Here is a 6,511-nt window from a genome sequence, read left to right as displayed (position 1 = left end):
ATAAAGCAGAATATAGGAGAAAGAGCGAAACACAGATTTTTGAAAGTCATTGTTGTAATTCTGATAATTAAAGACTAGGAGAAGCTTAAAAAATTAAAGAAAAATCACCGGTAACTAAACTGACTAAAAACAGTGATAGAGGAAACAAGAAATAAGCATGTTGTGAAACAGAGAAAAAAGAAAATTTCAAAAAAAGACAGCAGCTAGATACAGTTAAACACATCCATAATAAGGACAAATCTGTGATTATATGAAGCCGTTGGAACAGACACCTTTTTTTTAAACAATTTCATTTGGTTATTGGAGAAAGAAGCGAGAACATGCCCATAAAATTGATTCAATTTTCTGGAAAACAATTCATATAAATATGTTATTATTCTTAATGATTCTTTTTTAAATTTTTTTATTTTACTTTTTAGGCGAGGCAAACCTTGGTTGACCTCACAGATTACAAGGACCTTATCAGCTTACAATCTCTTATTTATTTTTTTTATTTTTCATTCCTACAGCACCTGGTCTTCCTAGGTGGTCTCCCATCCAAATACTAACCAGGCCCGACCCTGTTTAGTTTCCAAGATCAGACGGGATCCAGTTTGTTCAGGGTAGCATGGCCGTAGACTATTAATGATGTATTTTATTGTTCATTCTTGCTCAACAGACTCTCTTGTAGCCTGAAGTATGAGGAAAAGAGAAGTAATTAAATATATGTTGAGAATGTGTCTCCACAAATAACACTGATCTTGAGTACAGAGTTAACATAGCCTCACACATGTCTACCGTTAAATAAACATGATTGTGAAAAGGAACATTGTAAATGGTCTCTTTAAAATGAAAAACTATTGTCAGAAAGTGACAGGGAAATGATGACTATATAATTTACTGAGGGAGCGATTGTAACCAGGAGCGATCTTTGTCTGATGTTTTGTTTTTTTCGTTTGTTTGTTTGTTTTTCCTTTAAGGAGAGTAATGAGTCTGGCCACTACTTACTCATCTACACTGAATTCAATTCATCAGTCTATGGACCAAGACTCAGTTTACAAGCTTGAGCCATCACTACCTAAAATATTAAGTGGCTTAAAAACCATTGATTTTGTGTGTTACATGAGGAAGAGCCAAGGGAGCTGAGCAAGGAAGTAAAGACAAAAGCCATGAGACAACATCTCTTTAAGGTGTGTAACCCCATCCTCCCTGTGTGACAGAAATAGTCTAGTGTGGCAAATGGTGACCGCCGTTTCTCACAGCTTTAAAAGAGCTGACAAACACTTCTCACTGCTATTCTCCTTTCAAATGATAAATGTTCATATTGTGAATTATGATGAGTATTTGGAGAATTAGATATTCAGCAGAAAACATCTATATGACAGGGCAACATTTTAGTGTGTGGCCAATGTACAAGTAATTCAGAGTTACTGAACAAAACCCTTCAAATTAATCACTGTTTTAGGATTCCAATATTTTTTAAATCCTAAATTAGGGTGTGAGGGAAAAGAATTAATAGCCTAAAAAGTGAGGCAACAGCCATGCTGTCAGGAATATTGGAAGGTTGGGTTAGTACCTAAAATCAATAGCAGGTACATAAAGCAGGTACAGACATTTAAAACCTCCAGGTAACTCGAGACTGGCACTAATCTATGGCAATATCTAAAATCTTGGAACAATGCCAAAGTTCAAGGTTATTTTCATCTATGCTAAAGCAAGAATGGGACATCCAATGTGTTTTTCTCTCATCTGTTGACTGTGTAGATACTTTGCTTCTTAAGGGCCTTGTGATCACTGGCTGAGGTAGAACTAGATGGTCTCTGAAGAACTTAGTACATAAATGGAATCTTTCTGTGGTAACTGTCAACTTTGTGTCCTGCCAGATAATGGAATAACTCAATCTAACCCTTGTTTTGAAGAAGTAGTTGAAATCTATTCGAACTTTTTTTTCCTACTCATGTTTAAGGATACAATTAGTGTCATGATGTTGCCCTCGACTCTGTGTCTCACATTACTTTCTCATAAATTTCCCTTTGGTCATATCACCCAAGCCTTGCTGGTTTCTTCGTTTCTTGAAATCACTGTTCCCCTTCCTACCTTGGGGCCATCATACATATTTCCTCAGCTTAGAATATTCTTCTCTTCTCTCATCCACAGTCCCCAGTCCCAAATCCATTCACCTGGCTGCTCCCTAATCAACTTACAGATTTTTACATAAAATTAACATAGTCCCTTCATTACATATTCTCATAGCATTCTATATTTCTTCATGATACTTGCAATAATTTTATTTTATGTTATGGATATGATTCTCTTTAAAGAGTGACTTCAGTAACATTTAATATCTATGAATATAGAGAAATCTTTATTGCTATCTTCTATACCTAAATTGTGCCAGGCTAATAGTAGGTATGCCACAAAATATCCTTGAGAGGGTAAATGATGTAAGAAATTCTTTCCCTCATGTATAAATGTCTGTAGAAAGGCTCCCAAGTGTTGACAATATTGACAATGACAATGTTGCTCGTTGATATATTAGCATGTTCCAGAAATAATGAGAGAAAAATTGGACCAATTTGCAGTTCGATAATGTTCTTGAACTTGAAGTCTGCTGTTTCTTGCTATCAAGGCTGGCACTGAGTAAAAAGATTATTAACTAAAGCCCTTTATTTAAAATCAGTTAAAGATTCAAATCACCAAACTAGGAATAAGATTTGAGTTTTAGCTCTACTATCCAGGAGTCTTAAGGTTTAGAACAAATTATATAACTTCTGCTAACCTTAAGCTTTCCATGTGCAAGTTAGAGAAATCTTGGCAAACCAGTTTCTCTGGAGGTCAAGCACTTGAAGGTCACTAATGCTAGACATGATACAACGGTGAAGATCATTACTGGCTTAATGTCTAATGAATATACAACTAGAAGGAAAATATATGTATTTCAGATTTATTTGTAGTTGGAAAAGTTCACTAAGACTTATGTTGCACACTGTGTAGAAATGTAGATTAAAATGTAGTTATAATTTTTATATTTAATCTTCATATAAGCCTGTACTCTTATTTTCACCCTGCAAAGTAGTTAAAAGTATTAATGTGGTGTCCTGAAAAGAAGCCAAACCCAGATTAATACCTGTATCTCTGACAAGCAGTATAAATTTTACATATATTTGAAGTTTTTAGGCATAACAATTAAATATGCAAACATGATTTAGATATACTGCTTTAATCAAGTCAATTAAAGATTAAATAAGCTTAGGTGATTGAGATAAAATTTTTGTCAAAGGTCTTACTAGTGTCATTTTCCAAAATTATAAAGTTTATTACCATACAAAAAAAGTGTGTTTGTTTTCTGAAATAAAACATATTGCATGCCAAATTAGCTTTAAATAGAAAATAATGTGACTATCTCATATAAGATGGGCAAAGAAAGCAGTACATTTGGCTGAGTCAAACTGGAATAATTCAAAATTAACACTTATTTTATATTTTATTTTAGGTTTGTTTACAATAAGCAATCCTAAAACAGGCACGTCCTGCTAAAAGCAGTCCATAGGTAAGTACTAGCCTCCTAAGAAACATCATTTGTCTATTTGTTAAGAGGCTCACTTATCAAGACACTTACAAGAAAATTATACAAGCCATCTGCTTGCTTTCTTTCCCTAGAAGTGGTCACAAGCCAACTTTTCAAATTATTTTCCTCCCAGTTAGTAACTTTGTGTATACCTAAATAAAATTCCTATTAAAAAAAAACATTATAAGTTTTGACATTGATCTCTGAGTTTCAACCTTTTGGAAAGGTTTTCTTATTCCTTTTTGACTATAGAGTAACTAGATGTTGGCAGTAAAACTAATTCATCTGTTGACTTACTGGAATACAAATGTGTAGATTATACATAGCAATCAAATATCTCCAAATTCAGTAATGCTTATGTTTAGCGGTATGATACGTGATTGAAAAATAATAGAATATTTAAATTAGCTGACAGCTGCCCTTTTATGTGGACAAATTTCCCTGGATGAGGAAAGCAACAAATATGTAGAGATCTGTAATTCTAGAATTGTTTTTTCACAAATGCATACTTTCAGTGTTTGATTTCTTTTTTCATGGTCGTGTATGAGATGTGTGTCAATGTACAGACAAAGATCTTCAACACATGATACTTTATCAACCACACTACCTAATTCTAAATAAAATCTTTAACTACAGAATAAATTCTGTAGAGATAAATGAATTATATCTCAATATCCCCAAACTTCAGAGCCAATGACTATATGTATATGGAATTCAAGTTGCCTGAGCAGTTTGTGCTTTTACTAGACAATTTTAAAAGTAATAATATTGTATTTATAAAAAGTCAAAGCTCTTGATACATGAGCCTTCTGTTAATCAAAATGATTTAACAACTAACCTAAACTTCTGGCTCTCTTAAGAAAAAATGTCATTAATTTGAGTCCTCTACCTTGTTCCCCTCTTTTATTTCACACAAGTATATAGGTTTAGGTTCAAATCTGGATAATTAAAATCGATGTAAGGATTTTTCAATCAACCTGTCATAATGTATCATTGGTAAGTAATTATGCTATAAAAAGTAATTGTGTATTTATCCAACCTATATTCCTTAAGCAAATATTCTCCAAATGTACAATGGTGAAACAGGTAAGCATTCTACCTGAGCTATCATTTGCTCTTTATTTTTGAAGGTTATAATGAGTATATGCCATCTTGTAAAAGTGACTTTTTTCATCTGAGTGGTTAGAATATGAATATTTGAAATTTGATTATTATGAACATGTAGTTTCTCCAATCTTTCCTATCACTTCTGCTCTCACAACTGAGAAGCTCCACATGATTTTTATTGTATTTAGATATGTGGCATTCCCTCACAGTGATGCCAGGTTTTTCTTTCCTACCCAAGAATCTGAAGTCATGTAGGTATGACCTAAAAAAAGTTTGTTAATAGAATGTAAAACTGAATTGGAGCCCCAATTCATAAGAAGTATGACTATAGCCATTTATAGGAAAGAAAATTATTTATTTCAGAAAACAATATCATACTAATACATATAAAACTTATTTATTTCAGAAATCTACCTTCAAGTAATAGCAGCACACATATCTTTTTTTTTTAAAGAATGTAACCAAATAAATAAGGTAGATAGTGAATCCTTTTTAAGGTGAATGTCAGCAATGATTTCTGGGCCACCTACATGAAAAGCTTATTGTAAAAAAATCTCGACTTATTGTAGAGTAGCACATTGTCACTTCTGTGAGTCCAACCAAAGCTCTATGGAAATCAGTGCATTCAGTACATTCCTCTGTGAAATATTAAATTACTTAGTTCTGAAGTGCCATTCTTGAGTAGCAAAGCTATTTCCTAGAAGCATTTCTAAATGTGTTACAGATTGCTTTAAAAAAGAAGCTGATGACAATGAAAAAAGAAATAACAGTATCAGTGGTAGTTTTAACAAATCTGGACTAACAAATTCAGGGCTAGAAGAGCAGCTGTCTCACATAAATAAATGACACTCAGCTACACATGAGAGAGTATACATGCATGAGGAAAGGAAGAAATTTTTTCTCCTTGCATTTTCAGTGTTTATAAAAGTGGTAATATCATGGCATGGTTCAAATGAAATTTCAATCCATACAGACCTGATGTTGACTGAGCTACACCACTGTGCAAGTTGCTTAAGCCTGATCAAGTTAATCTTGGAAACTTCAGTTATCTTATTCATAGACACCTATAACATAGTTAAGTATCAAACTGAATTATGTAAAAGAATCCCTAGGCACCTAGAAAAACATTATCAACAATAGTGATAATATTTGTTCTCTGTAATCCTACTCATGAGGTGTTTTTGCGGGGATGAGGGCTAAGAAAGGAAAACAGAGCCAATCTGAGAGTTTAGATTTATTGTATTTGGGATATTTAACAGATATCTAAGTGAAAATATCAAATAGTTGATAAACAAGTCTAAGGTTCAAGAGAGAAGTCTGAGTTGGAGATATACATTTGACAGCCATCAACATATAACTGGTGTTACAAGTCATTAGATGAAAGAAAAAAAATTACCATGTGAGTGAATTAGATAGAGACCAACATCTAAGCCCTGTGACATTAAGACACAGAGAAGAAGAGTGTGAAAGAAATTTTAAAGAGTGTCCATTGAGTCGGGTGGTAAAATAAGATTGTGTAATTATGATAACTGCTGCTAAAAGATAAAAGACAATGAGCATAGGGAATTGGCCTTTAGAAATAACAACATAAAGGTTATTCATAAACTTGAGAGAGCTATTTCATTATAGTGGTGGGTGAGAAAACCTGACTGAAATTAAAGAGAGAATGAGAACAGTGTGTTTTTGAAACTTGCTTTTCAAGGTTCTTGCAAGAAAGAAGACAGGAAATTATGAAAGAGGAGAGCTGGGGTGAAGAGCTGGAAAGGCAATCTTTAACATTCTTTGGCAGCTGCATAACTCTACTCTGCCTCTGTCGTCTCAGAGCCTTCACTCTTCTGAGTCTTGTGTCTTCATGTG

The 6,511-nt window shown here is 33.4% G+C and overlaps 1 pseudogene; it reads right to left on the bottom strand.

Annotated features, from left to right (window-relative positions):
* Positions 1-500: 500 nt before the first annotated feature.
* On the bottom strand, positions 501-619 carry LOC120591268 (uncharacterized; annotated as a pseudogene).
* Positions 620-6,511: the final 5,892 nt, after the last annotated feature.

The sequence above is a fragment of the Pteropus medius genome, unplaced genomic scaffold (genome assembly GCF_902729225.1).
Source record: "Pteropus medius unplaced genomic scaffold, Ma_sr-lr_union100, whole genome shotgun sequence".
Taxonomy (NCBI): Eukaryota; Metazoa; Chordata; class Mammalia; order Chiroptera; family Pteropodidae; genus Pteropus; species Pteropus medius.
The sequence above is the reverse complement of the archived record's forward strand: the minus strand, read 5'-3'. Positions and strand labels throughout refer to the sequence as shown.